This window comes from Dromiciops gliroides, chromosome 1, assembly GCF_019393635.1.
Source record: "Dromiciops gliroides isolate mDroGli1 chromosome 1, mDroGli1.pri, whole genome shotgun sequence".
Taxonomy (NCBI): Eukaryota; Metazoa; Chordata; class Mammalia; order Microbiotheria; family Microbiotheriidae; genus Dromiciops; species Dromiciops gliroides.
This window is the reverse complement of record NC_057861.1, coordinates 73,922,431-73,937,627: the sequence shown is the minus strand read 5'-3', so window position 1 is coordinate 73,937,627 and position 15,197 is coordinate 73,922,431. Positions and strand designations below refer to the sequence as shown.

The 15,197-nt window shown below is 40.4% G+C and overlaps 1 long non-coding RNA gene across 1 annotated transcript in view; it reads left to right on the top strand.

The window, feature by feature from the left end:
* Nucleotides 1–15,197, top strand: part of LOC122749400 — a 50,744-nt gene that overhangs the window by 12,678 nt on the left and 22,869 nt on the right. The window contains exon 4 of the long non-coding RNA XR_006355676.1: nucleotides 6,910–7,002. This is a non-coding gene — a long non-coding RNA (uncharacterized LOC122749400). The remainder of the gene's footprint in view (nucleotides 1–6,909; nucleotides 7,003–15,197) is intronic.

Sequence of the window (15,197 nt, the reverse complement as noted above, 5' to 3'; positions counted from 1 at the left end):
ATAAGTAAAGTTTAAAATTGCAAGAAGTCTTTAAATTGTTAAATAATAGTCATCCCTGGTGTTTATTATACTTTAGGAAAAGTCAGACCTGATCTTTTTTAGCCTTTTCATAGATCCATTTTCTCATCTCTCTCTTTTGGAATAGTTGTTCTAGGTCCCTACCTTCTAGGTTTCATGCCCTTCCCCCCATACTACTATTTTTCTCACCCTATGTATACCCTATGTATAGTAATGGTAGATAATTGGGTCCACCAAGAGCTCAAAGATTCATTTGTCCAAGGAAATTCTTTTTTTTTTCCTTGGGCAATGAGGGTTAGTCTTTACCTAAGAATTTTACTTCACACATGAAATTTATCATCGATACATTTCCATTTCTATTGCATGAACTCCCTTCAATCTCTGAGATCACTTTTGTTCTCTGTGACCACCATTTCTACCACGACTTAGTTTATTTTGTGCTTCTGACCTTTTCTCATTTCTTTTTCTTTTTTTTTTTTAGTGAGGCAATTGGGGTTACCCAGGGTCACACAGCTAGTAAGTGTCAAGTGTCTGAGGCCGGATTTGAACTCAGGTACTCCTGAATCCAGGGCCGGTGCTTTAACCACTGCGCTATCTAGCTGCCCCCCCTTTTCTCATTTCTTAACTCCTTCCACCCTGAACTTTCTTCATTCCCCGTGGTTACCTTTTTTATTGAAGTCCTTGCTCTCTTTCCCTATTGTGAGACTGATCCAAGAATATTTCAATATCATGTATTCCTAGGAAATAATTTTTAACATAGATTTTCATCTTCTTAACCCAGTAGGGTTTTTTTGTCCCAGAATAAAAAACAGATGACATTTTCCTTTTGATTTTATCATTTCAGATTGTGTAACTAGGATTCAAAACATAGAGCTATCTCTAAAAAATGAAATTTCAGAAGAAATGGAATCACAATGGTTGAAAGCAGAAAAAATCACAAGGGATGTTTCCAAGGGACTGAGGCTTAAAGAAGCCTGGGAAAGTGAGGCCATATTACAGAGAGATGAAGGAAGCCACACTGTGGAGAGATTGAAGAAATCTCTTTGCAAAGAGAGTAGTTTTAGGCCAATATTAATCATCCAGGAGAAAATCTCCATAGCAGAGGGAGGACAGAAATATGACAGATGTGAAAGAAACTATAATCTGAATTCAAACACTATTTCATACAAAGGATTTCCTATACGAGCAGAACTCAATCAGTGTGATACATACAACCAAAACTTCAAATATAATTCACATGTTAATAACATATCTGAAAAGGCATGTAAATATAATGAATCTGGAAACTTCTTCGATTATAATTCAACCATTAATGTACATCAGAGAATTCATTCTGGAGGGAAACCTCATGAATGTAATGAATGTGGGAAAGCCTTCAAAGGGAGTACAGACCTTATTAGACATCAAAGATATCACACTGGAGAGAAGCCCTATGAGTGTAATGAATGTGGGAAAGCTTTCATTCAGATCTCTAACCTTATTCAACATCAGAGAATTCATACTGGAGAGAAACCCTATGACTGTGGTAAATGTGGGAAAGCTTTCATTCAGAGTTCTAACCTGATTCGACATTACAGAAAATGCCATGGAGAAAAACCCTATGAATGCAATGAGTGTGGGAAAGCCTTCAGTGAACGCTCAATCCTTATTGAACATCATAGAATTCATACTGGAGAAAAACCCTATGTATGCAATGAATGTGGAAAAGCCTTTGTCCAGAGCTCAAACCTTAGTCAACATCAGAGAATTCATACAGGAGAAAAACCCTATATATGTAATGAATGTGGGAAAGCCTTCAGGCAAAGCACTAACCTTATTCAACATCAGAGAACACATAATGGTGAGAAACCTTATGAATGTAGTGAATGTGGGAAAGCCTTCAGACAGAGCTCACACCTTCATCAACATCAGAGAACACATAATTTTCAACACCAGACAATACATAGTAGAAGGAAATCCTATGAATGTAATGAATGTGGAAGAGCTTTCAGTCAAAATGCACACCTCATTCAACACCAGAGAATTCACACTGGAGAGAAACCCTATGAATGTAGTGAATGTGGCAAAGCCTTCAGTGCAAGATCCACATTTATTCAACACCAGAGAATTCACACTGGAGAGAAACCCTATGAATGTAATGAATGTGGGAAAACCTTCAGACAGAGAACACAACTTATTGAACATCAGTGAATTCATACTGGGGAGAAACCATATGAATGTAGTGAATGTGGAAAAGCTTTTAATCATAGCTCCAATCTTATTCATCATTGGAGAATTCACGCAAAAGTATAATCTTATGAGTGAGATCTTTCAAAAATTCTTTTAAAAAATTGTTCAGGGGCAGCTAGGTGGCACAGTGGATAAAGCACCAGCCCTAGAGTCAGAAGGACCTAAGTTCAAATCTGACCTCAGATACTTGACTATTACTAGATGTGTGACCTTGGGCAAGTCACTTAACCCCCATTGCCTCGCCAAAAAAATTGTTCAACTCACATTGTGCCTCTACTCCCTGTTGTGCCTCAGAGACCACTCCAGGGCCACAGTTTAACTCTCTGTGGATAGGTCAGAATAATGTTCAATTATTGTTTACTTTTTAGCTGTATTTATGATTAGAAAAGGAGGCAAAGGAGTAACTAGGGAAGAACCCCATAAGTGCTTTTAAGTCAAGGGGACTTTATTGCACTGATCCTCAACTTAGCACATATGCCTTTTGCCCCTCATCCAATGCACTGCCTCAGTCAATATTAACTTTATGTTCACTTGGAAATCTGGAAATGTAGACAGGCAATTGGGAGAATAAGTTCCTGCATATCTGATTTGGAAAATGATGTCATCTAAGAAGTGGCTACCCTTTTCCACATTTTTCTTTCTCAGAAGACCCAGAAGTCTAGCTGGTCTGCAGGGAAGCAGATAGAAGATAGGGGAAGTAGAGGAGCAGAGTGCATAGAGTGATTATAGATCAACCTTTGAACTGAATCATCTTCCCTCATAATTTTCTTACCCAGATTCCTCATTTCCATAAATATGAAATCTCAGGGTTTTTTATGCTTTCATCTTTTTTGTCAGTCAGTGACATTTATTGAGCCCCTATAAGGCACTATGTGAGGCACTATAGGGGAAAGAAAGATACCATGTGGTCCCTGCCATCAAGGACCTCAGGCACAAATGTATGGGGCATAGGGCAGGTGCCTGACCATATGTTTATCAATGTTCCCAAACCCAGTGGAGCAATCTGGTATGTTGATCTGAAAAATATTAAGAGAAATTAGTGTGTACGAGTATCAGGATTTGAAATAAGAAAGATTGGAATGAAGGAATGAATGAGAGTATGGCTGGGGGGGAAAAGGGATCAGGACTTGGCTCAATTCTAATTTTATAAGAACAACCAAATGTCCTCATCTTGAATTAGTGTAGCAACCAAATTTCATTCTTGCACTTGAAGTGAGAGACACCTGAATACAAATTTCCCTTTTGACATTTACTAGGTTTGTGACTGTGAGGTTACTTAACCCCAATTACTGTTTTCTCCTTTGTAAAATGTACATAGCAATATCTGTGGTATCTACCTCATAGAGATGTTTTGAGACCCACATAACTATAAATGTCAGTTATTCCTCAATATGAACCCTCTTTGCTCCAACTAGACTGTTCTATTTACTGTTCCCTTCCCATATCAGTGCATTCCTTTTTTACTGAATTTTCTCACACCATTCACCCCTACCACAATCTATCCAAAATGTGTCCTTTGTCAGGTTCTTATCACCTCTTAGCTAGTCTATTGTACCAACTTCTTCATTAGCTTTGCTTGCTGTCTTTCTCTTCTTCAACTTATCCTCCATACAGATATTTAAAATAATCTCCCTAAAGCAAGTAAGGGTCTGGCAGTGTCAGTCCATGCTAAAAAGCTTACAGTGTTTCTCTATTGCCTTTAGAATAAAATACAAACTCTGTCTTATTTTGAAAGCCCTCTACAATCTGGCTCTTATCTCCCTTTTCAGCTTTATTTCAAATTGTAACCATTCATGCATCCTATGTTCCAACCTAACTGAACTCCTTGCTGCCCTTCGAACTTGGAATTCGATTTCTTGCCTTCATTTTAGCACAAACTATCCCACCCAATTAAAACATACTTCCTCCTCACCTCTTCCTACCAGAAATTTTATTTTCCTTCAAGGCTCAGATTAGCCATTATTTTCTTTTTGAAACTTTGCTTAATTTACCCAGTCAATTATCTCCTTCCTCAAATTATCTTGTATATACTTATCCCTGTATACATGGTATTCCCCTGCCCCCACCAGTAGAATTTAAATTCCTTGAAGACCCAAAGAATTTTATTTTTGTCCTTATGACCCAAGCACAGTACTTTATATAAAGTTGGTGCTTATTAAATGTTTGTTGAATGAATGAATCCATGGCTTCAAAGCCCAGCTCAAATCCTACCTTTCCATAAAGCTTCCTTGAGTACTCCATGCTAGTCATTGGTGGTCACATGGCTACCAACATCTCTGGATCAGCTTATGGGGTGAAAACAGCATGAGAGGGATATTTGGCTCTGTCCACCTTATTTTTTTTTTTGCAATGATTGATTAAAACATGAACAGTTAGACGTAGGGTTGAAATTCTTGAAGCCTGTTTCATTCAAGGCTTTGGGCTGCAGTCTGTAATACAACCACCACCCTTTCTTGGTCATCTTTACATCCTTAGAGCTAAGGGGCCTATCCAAATGTGGCCCTTTGAGAGTTTGGACTAGAGGCCTTGTGGCCCAGGAATGCAAGGGTGACAAATCCAAAAGTGCTGAACCAAAAAGGGTACTGCAATTATATATTTATATCTACACACATATAAATGATATATGCACATAATACACATATTTCTTTCTATTTGAAATCTGCAAAAGGCATATAATGTTTATGCAGCAACTTTTAGGAAATTTCTTTATCTCTCAGCAGCTTCTGAAAGAATAAGTTCAGCCAAGAAGAAAGGTTAGAGCTTTTATTTAGAATTTCATATATTGTAATTGTGAGATGAACTCAAACAGATATATGACAAGGAATCAGGGTAGGCATCCAGTGTACTTCATGAAGAACCACTGAACAAACTGTGGCATGTAAATGGAATGGAATATTATTGTGCCATAAGAAATGATGAATGTGAAAAATTCACAGAAACATGGGAAAACTTGTATGAATTGATGTACTGAAGTAAGCAGAACCAGAACACAAATAACAAGAATGATCTAAATTAAGACAAAACTAAAAGTCATTCACACTGATTAATTATAATGGCCAAACTCAATCCAGGAGAACAAAAGCATCAAAATATTCATACTAGCACTTTTTTTGTGATAGCAAAAAACTGGAAACAAAGTGGATGCCAATCAGTTGGGGAATAGCTAAACAAATTGTGATATGTGAATTTAATGTCTTAAGAAATGACAAATAGGGATTCAGAGAAATATGAGAAGACATAAAAACTGATGCAGAGCAAATTAAGCAGAAATAGAACAATATACACTATAATAATATAAATGTAAACACTAAAAGACACTTGGAACTTATAGTAACTGCAATGACATGCTAAGTGTATGTGTGCATGCATGAACAGAAAGAGAGGGGGAGAGAGAGGAGAGAGGAGAGAGGAGAGAGAGAGAGAGAGAGAGAGAGAGAGATGCTTTTGCTTTAGGAAAATCCAGGGAGACCAATCACCAGACTATTGCAATAGCCCATGAGGTGCTAGCCTGCACTAGGGTAGTGACAGTGTCAGGGTGTATACAAGAGATGTTACAAGGGTAGAATTGATAGGACTTGGCAACTGATTGAATATGGAAGGTGAGTGAGGAGTTGAGGACAACTAGATTGTGAGACTGAATAACTGGCAAGATGGTGGTGCTCTCAGTACTAGAAAAGTTAAGAAGGGGAAGGCCTTGAAGAGAAAGATGACCTCTAGTTTGGATACCAGTTTAAAATGTCTACAAAACATCCAGTTTGAGATGTCCAATAGGCAGTTGAGGAAGTGAGGCTGGAGTTTAGGTGAGATGTTAGGGCAGGATAAGTAGATCTAGGAATCATCAGCATGGAGATAATTAAATCCATGGGAGCTGAAGAGATCATTAAATAAAGTAGTACATAGAGAGAAGAGGACCCAGTCCAGAACCTTGGGTGGCACCCACAATTAGTAGGTGTAAATTGGATGAAGATCCAATTAAAAAAAGAGAGAGAGATCAGACAGCCTGAGGAGGAGGAGGACCAGGAGAGATTATTGTCAGAAAAGCCTAGGAAGTATCAAAGAGAATAGGGTGAAATAAAGAGTCAAGGGCTGCAGAGAGGCCAAAAAAGGACTATGATTGTGAAAGGGCCATTAAGTTCAGCAATTAAGAGATTTGGAAAGTTTGCAGAGTTTTAGTTGAATGATGAGGTTGGGAGCTGGGTTGTAGAGAGTTAAGAGAGCAAGAGGAGAGGAAGCAGAGGCACTAATTGTGGAAGCCCTTTCAAGGAGATAAGCCACAAGACACTATAAAGGACAATAGCTCGTGAGGATGGATGGATCAAGTAAGGGCTTTTTTGAGGATGGGGCGTGTTTGTAGAAGTCACAATTCTTGTTTCTATAGCTTTCCTAGGACCTTTGAATCCTGAGCATGTTTGTAGACAGTAGGGTCGCAGTAGACAGGGAGAGATTTAAGATTAGTGAGAGAGTAAGGATGATAGAGGGTACAATCTGCTGAAGAAGACAGGATGAAATAGGATTACTTATTTTTGCAGAGGGGTGTGCCCTTGCAAGAAGGACCACCCCTTCATCTGGGACAGGTGAAGAAGATAGTTACAGAAGACATCTGAGTGATAGCAGATGAGGAAGAAGACAGAAATCTCGGCTAATGGCTTCAATTTTTTTCAGTGAAATATATGGCAAAGTTCTTGTCTGGAGAAGTAGAGGAGGAAGTCATGGGAGGCTTGAGGAGGAATGAAGAGATTTGGAAAAGACACTGTGGTGAGTGGGATGTTGTTTGTCCTTCATTATCAAAGAGGACCATGACAAATGATATGACTTGCAATGAATTGGATATAAATTAGGGAGGGCTGTGCAAAGTTACCAACTTCACTTTCTCCCATCTGGGTATATCTGCCTCTCTCTCTCTCTCTCTCTCTCTCTCTCTCTCTCTCTCTCTCTCCATATATATATATATATGTGTGTGTGTGTGTGTGTGTGTGTGTGTGTGTGTGTGTGTGTGTGTGTTCACCAGCACTAGTAGGAGTGAAGGCAGTGGATGATGTGAGTAATCCAAGACTGAGGCTTGAAAGGTCAAGACTGGCCATAGCAAAAAGATGAAGGATCAGAGGGCAGTGTAAAGCTGAACTGATTCACGAAGAGGTCAAGATAGGAAATAAAGGAGAGTGTAGCTAATGTAGGGGTGATGGCTTGAGAAAGAATTGGGGTGTTGAGGATGTCACAGTGAGGATGAAGTACAGGGTTAGGGGATGCAAGGCAGAGAAATGGAATGACAACAGATTATGATCAAATAAGGGAATTTCAGTTTCATAAATATACATGTGGAACACTTGTGGTTGATGGCAAGATCTCTGTGTGCAGCTCAAGTCGGGTGAGGAGGTCATAGGAAATGTATAAATTGAGGAACTGGGGCATTAGGGTGTTCATATGTTGTATGTATGTTGAAGTCCCCTAATTTGAAGGCTGGAGTTGGGGAGGAAAGAAAGATTATGAGCCAAGAGGCACTGAACTCATTGAAGAAAGGAGAATCCTGGAGGTTAGTAGAGAACAGCTATGAGGATCTTGATTGGGTGGTATATATGGATTGAGTGAACCTCAAAGGAGAAGAGGTTACTAAGTGACTGCAGAGATACAGAGAGAGAGAGAGAGAGAAAGAGAGAGAGAGAGAGAGAGAGAGAGAGAGAGAGAGAGAGAGAGAGAGAGAGACTTAGAAATGCCAAGGAGAATAAGTGGTATTTTGATTCCCCCACCTCAGGAATGATGTAATGAATGTAATGAAAATACAACCAGTTCTGGAAAGGCTAGGTAGGGAAGCAGTGTCATCAGGAAGGGGACAAGTTCAGTGAGTACAAGAAGATGGAAAGAGTAGGAAAGAATGAGGTTTAAGATGAAAGGGGGGGGCACAGCTAGGTTGCACAGTGGATAAAGCACTGTCCCTGAATTCAGGAGGACCTGAGTTCAAATCTGGCCTCAGACACTTGACACTTACTAGCTGTGTGACCCTGGGCAAGTCACTTAACCCTCATTGCCCTGAAAAATAAATGAATGAATGAACGAATGAATAAGTAAATATATAAGTAAATAAATGGATAGATAAATAAGATGAAAGCATGTTTATTACATGTGGGGAGAAGGGGGAGGGGTGGCAACATTAGAGTGGGATATTGTGGGGGTGGAATGGGGGTGGGGGTGAGGGGAGCATGAAGGGGTAGAGAGTAAGAAAGAGGAGGTAGAAAATGGAGTTTGAATAATGACAGCCTGGGATACAGAATCACTGGGATGGGGAGGGTATGACAGGGGTGGGGATTTGTTCATCATTGAAGAACAAGTTCAAGTGGGTTACATCCCTAAGGATTGGGTCTTGGGGTGGAGACCTCTTAGGGAGATAGGAGGAGGGAAGAGGTACCAGTGAGAGGCCTGGCTGAGGCCAGCATCTGGGGGAGGGAGGACCATGTAATCAAAGTATCTCCCCTTTGCTAGAATATGAGCCACAAGAACAACTTAAAAAGCAGAGCAGAGAACTAGGATCTTGTTTGCAACAAGTGTGATTGAAGGTTAAGTGGAATTTTGTAGTGACCTACATATCTGGGTTATTTTGGAATTTGTGCCAGTGCCAAGTATCAGGGACCAGTATGCCTTCCCTGTTCACCAAGACTAGAAGTAGTTTTTCTCCCCAAGACTGAATTTTCTTAATGCACATTCACAGCATACTTAGTATTATAGCTACACATACATGTCTTATCTCCTCTACTGATCTAAGTTCTGTATTTTTTTCTTCCTATCCCCTTACAATATCTTGCACAAAGTAGGTGGTCAGTAGATGAATTTACATGTATGCTTATGCTCTTTCATCAGTTCTATTGCAATAGCCTCCTAACCAGCACACACTAGGCACTTAAATGCTTGGAGATTCTCATTATAGTGAGTGTTTTAAGGTTAATAAAGCATTTCCCTCAAAAGCCTAAGAGGTATATAGTGCAGGTACTATCCTTATTTTATAGATGAGGAAATTTGAGGCTCAGAGATCCGTCCAGCAGCAGTCAGAACTGGGATTCAAATCTAAATTTCCCAGAGTTCTTTGTGTGCTCTTTGGAGAAACCAGTAAGAGCTAGCAGGTGTCAGAGAAATTAAATCTGTGTCCCCCTGGGAGTGTGGTCTAGTAAGAGGTAAGCACAGAGATCACAGGGCACTCTTTTTTCCTTTTCAGGGCAATGAGGGTTAAGTGACTTGCCAGGGTCACACAGCTAGTTAAGTGTCAAGTGTCTGAGGGTGGATTTGAACTCAGGTTCTCCTGAATCTAAGACCAGTGCTTTATCCACTGTACCACCTAGCTGCCCCAGAGCACTCTTTTTTTTTTTAATTTTTTTTTTTTTGGTGAGGCAATTGGGGTTAAGTGACTTGCCCAAGGTCACACAGCTAGTAAGTGTCAAGTGTCTGAGGCCAGATTTAAACTCAGGTACTCCTGAATCCAGGGCCAGTGCTCTATTCACTGTGCCATCTAGCTGCCCCCAAGGGCACTCTTAATGGAACAGAGTGGGGCTACTGGTGGAGCAAGAGAAAACTAGGAAGCATGGCCTCTTAGGCATTTTGCTTTGAGTCAAGATATTTGCTTACTATTTCAAAGGTAATGAATCATCATTATCTTTATTTAATAAATATCAGTGGGGCAGCTAGGTGGAACAGTGGATAAAGCACTGGCCCTGGAGTCAGGAGGACCTGAGTTCAAATGTGACCTCAGACATTTGACACTTACTAGCTGTGTGACCCTGGGCAAGTCACTTAACCCTCATTGCCCGCCCCCCCCCAAAAAGATTTCTCTTTTTAATTACATAAAAAATATTTAGTAAGGATAGTTTTTGTAGGGGGTTGGGGAGAAGGATAGGTATGGTCATGGCATTAGAGGAGGAAGAGGTGCTCAGTACAGAGCATTTCAGAGGACAGTGGCTCAGTCCCTGAGGGATGGAACTTCTTAAGTGGTTTTGCTCCTATAGGCACAGTCATATTATGCACAGTCATAAAACTACAGACATGATGCAGACTTCCCAGGCATCATATTAAGTTACTTTCTAGTGTGAATTTTCTAGTGTTATCTGAGACTTGAACGCTGTCTAAAGGTTTTACCACATTCATCACCACTATATGATTTCTCTCCTGTATGAACCCTCTCATCTGTGGAATTCTAAACATCTAGAACAGAATTAGCAAAGCACGATATATAAGTGGGGAATGTTGAGTCTATCCTCTTTTGGTTGACCAATTCTGCTTTGTAAGCTGTTCTTCTCTTTATTGGATTTTTGTGCCTCTTTTACCATTTGGCCTATTCTGTTTTTTAAGGTGTTAAGGTGCCTCCTTTACCAAGATATTTACTCTTTTTTCATGATTTTTCTTGTATCACTCTCATTTCTTTCCCCATTTCTCCTCTGCCTCTCTTATTTTATTTTTAAAATCCATTTTGAACTCTTCCATGGCCTGACATGAACTCACATTTTTCTTTGAGGCTTTGGCTGTAGCAGTTTGACGTTGTTATCTTCTGAGTTAGTCTTCCCTGTCACCACAGTAACTTTCTATGGTCAGGATCTTTTTTTTGCTGTTTGTTCATTTTCCTAAACTACATTTTAACTTTTAGCTTTATATTAAAGTTGGGCTCTGTTCCCAGGGTTGAGGGGGCACTATCCCAGGCTTCATGTTTTTTGTGCAGCTGTTTCAGAGTTAGGTAGGGGAAGGAATCTATAAGCTTTCAGTTCTTTCAAGGTGGTATGATCTCAGGAGAGATGTGTTTACTACTCTCCTGGCCTGTGCTCTGGTCTGTGAGCAACCACAAGCACTGTTTACTGCCCTGGAACTATGACCAGGATCCTCACTCCCCTGCATCCATAAGTTCTGGTGTGCTAGTGTTCCTCTTCACCCTGAAACTGTGACCTGAATCTGAGTATGTGCAGTGCAACACAGTCCTGCACCCAGTGCCAGCAAAGAGACACCTGAAATCCCCTTCTGATCATCTGTCCAATCCCCTTACCATCTGTGGACTGAGAGCTCTGGAAGCAGCCATTGCCACTACTAGGTCAATCATCCCATCCCCTGCTCCTGGTTTACTGTGGTGCCACCTGAGCTGGCATAGCATGCATTTCACTTTTACCCTGTTGTGTTAGACCTTTCCTGCCTACCTTTTAAGTTGTCTTGGGCTAGAAAATTGTTTAACCCTGCTATTTTGTGGGTTCTATTGCTCCAGATTTTATTTTGAGGCATTACTTAAAAGTGTTTGGAGGGGAATTTGGGAGAACTCAAGTGAGTCTCTGTCTTATCTCCTCCATCTTGGTTGCACCCAAGTGAGGAATATTGAGTAATTATTTGGCTGGAGTATAGGATATGTAGAAGGGAATATAATGAAATAAAAGTGGACATAACAGGCATCATCAGTTTATGGAGGATCTTGAATGCTAGTTGGATTTGAACTTTACTGTGAAGGCAATAGGGAACCCTTGAAGAGAAATGAGCCAAGGAATGAAAAAAAATGTATACACAGGGAATATTTATATAAAAGGGGTATCTGGTAGGAAGATAGGTTAGAGAAGGGGGAAATGAAGGTGGCATGATCTGTTCAGAGGCATGTTGTTGTTTGTGCTTCATTTTTCAAAGAGGACCAATGACTCAGTGTGAATTGGATTTAAGCACAGTCGTCAGCCTCACTCTCCCTTACAGAGTCATTAAAGTCTGGTGGCAAGATGAAGTCAGGATGACTGGTGATAGCCCAGGATGTGGTAGATGATCTTGGATTCTTCAATATCTGACCAAGTTCTAAGCATTTCTCCACAGCACCTACTTCAGCTGCCTTCATGATCATTGAACAAATTGTTCTCATCTTCCCATTCCTCCAGAAGTCTTTACATGCTTGGGGTAGACATTTCTCTAACTCACCAATGAGTATGTGGTCTATTGGTTATCCTCAAACTGGTTTAATCTGCCTGCTGAGACAGTTTATCAAGGTATGGCTGCTGACTTTGTGCAACTCTGTCTCACTTAAATCCAGTTCGTATCCAAGACATCACCCAATCATGGTGTTATTGGTCTTCTTGGAAAACAAAGAACAACAAGAAGGCATATTCCCCAAGGACATCATTGATAAGAAAATACCCATATCCACCAAAATAGTTATAGCATTACTTTTTTTTTTTTTTGTGGGGCAATGGGGGTTAAGTGACTTGCCCAGAGTTACACAGCCAGTAAGTGTCAAGTGTCTGAGGCTGGATTTGAACTCAGGTACTCCTGAATCCAGGGCCGGTGCTTTATCCACTGCGCCACCTAGCCACCCCAAGCATTACTTTTTATGACAGCAAAAAACTGAAAGCAAAGTAGATGTCCATCAATTGGGGAATGACTAAACAAATTGTGGTACATGAGTATAACAGAATGTTATTGTTTGTAATGGAATGGAACAAAACTATGCTTTAAGAAATGACTAATGTGATTAATACAGAGAGGTATGAAAAGATATAAGTTGATACAGAGTGAAAGAAGTAGAACCAATAAAACAATATACATAATGACTATAACAATGTAAAATGGAAAGAACCACCACCACTAAAAAATGGGAAGTAAATGTTGCACATCTGTAGTGTCATGAATTATTCTGTGATGCAGAAGGGAGAAAGACCCAGGTTCAAGACTGCCTCCTTCATTGTTTCTTTTGTGTGTGTGTGTGAGGCAATTGGGGTTAAGTGACTTGCCCAGGACCCCACATCTAGTAAGTGTTAAGTGTCTGAGACTGGATTTGAACTCAGGTCCTCCTGACTCCAGAGCCGGTGCTCTATCCATTGCGCCATCTAGCTGCCCCCATTGTTTCTTTAATGCATCTGCCAAACTGTTTTGATCTAAAAAAAAGTTAATGCTGCAAAATTACAAAAAGCAAGAATGACTCCAAAGAAAAAAAATTATAAGATACAACACACACACACACACACACACACACATACACACACCCTTCCTTTGCAGAGGTAGAAGAGAGGTCTACCAGTGTGGAACCTTGTACAAATATGCAGACTTTTTTAATGTATTGGTTGATTTTCCTGTGTTTTTTTCCTCTTTTTCTCCTTAAAAAGATTCTTTATCACATGAAATGCGTGTCTCAGTGAGGGAAAGACAGAGATACTAAAGTCAATGTTGTAGGGGCTATGAGAAGATAGGTATGCCAAAACATTATTGGAGTAACTTTGAATTGGTTCAACCCTCCAGAAAACAATTTAGAATGATGCAAATCACTAAAACTCTTTCTACTTTTTGACTCTGTGAATCCACTACCAGACATATACCCCAAGGAGTTCAATTCAGATAAACTGCAATGACCAATTTTGGTTTCCTCCTCTCATTTGAGAAGTAGTGGACTACAAGATGGAATGCTGTATACACTGTCAGATACATCCCCTTCTTTCCATGCAGCAGGACAACCACCCTAGTTCATGCCTGCATCCTCTCACCTGGACTACTGCAATAGTCAGTCAGCAATTAACATTTGTTAAGCACCTACTATGTGTCAGGTACTTTGCTAAGTGCTAGAGATACAAAGAAGCGAAAAACAGTCCCTGATCTTAAGGAACTCATGGTCTAATAGGGGAGATAACATGCAAAAAATGACATACAAATAAGACAGATAATAAATTAAGAGAGAACTAACAGAGGGAAGCTACTAACATTACAGGGGATCTTGTAAAAACCAGAATTTTAGCTAGGACTAGAAAGAAGCTAGGGAGGCCAAGATGCGGAGGCAGCGTTACTGGATCAAAGACAGGTCAGGAAGTGCAGTCTAAGAAGGTAGAAAAGATAAGAGGGAGCCAGGTTACAGAGGGCTTTTAATGCCAAATGGAGGGTTTTGTAGCTGATCCTGGAGGTGATCAGGAGTTACCAGTTTACGGAGTAGGGGTCATCCCTGCACATGAGGAAACTCACTTTGACAGCTGAATGGAGAATGGACTACAATAGCCTCCTAATCTCACTGTCTCCTCGTTCTGCTTTCCACACTGCTGCCAAAGTGAGAGTTGTAAAGGACACATTTAACCATGTGTGAATAAATTCTAGAACTGCCTTATTACCTCTGGGATCACTAGCAAATTCCCCTCTTTTTGCATTTTAAATTCTTCATGTCTGGCTCTAATCTACCCTTCCAGCCCCAATTGCCTCACTAAAAAAAAATAAAAATTAAAAAAAAAAAGATATTGGAGTGGCTCACCATTTCTTTCTCCAGTGGATAAAGGTAAACAAGGGTAAGTGACTTGCTCAGGGTCACACAGCTATTAAGTATCTGTCACATTTGAACTCAGATCTTCCTAACTCTAGGTCTAGCACTTTATCCACTAAGTGGGAGGGAGGAAGAGAATTTGGAACTAAACTTTTTTTTTTTTTTAGTGAGGCAATTGGGGTTAAGTGACTTGCCCAGGGTCACACAGCTAGTAAGTGTTAGGTGTCTGAGGCCGGATTTGAACTCAGGTACTCCTGACTCCAGGGCCGGTGCTCTATCCACTGCGCCACCTAGCTGCCCCGGAACTAAACATTTTTTAAAATGTTTATTCCATCTTATTATATTTGTCAATCGGGTGGAACCTCTAACCTGTGACTGGAGCGGAACAGACTAGGCTAGAGACAGGAGAGTCAGGAATCAGAGAGAAGTTTAATTTCAAAGTGAGGAAAACAGCTTACAAGCAAGGAGCAGCTATAGACACATGTGCTGGAGCCTCGCTCCCATGGTTGGGGGCAGGGTGAGGAGGGGGAGAGGCCCAAGGCAGTGGGGAGAGATCTCAATATCTATACTAGTGGCTACACAGTGAGCTGTAGCCCTGACAATGAAGGGTAACAGCAAGAATGTGACAAGTTTGTTTCAGAGCAGGACTTCATGAGTACTTGTCCAAGCTCAGAGAACACCTGGTGCTTGTCAAAGCAATACAAAAAGTATGTGATTTTGCCAGAGG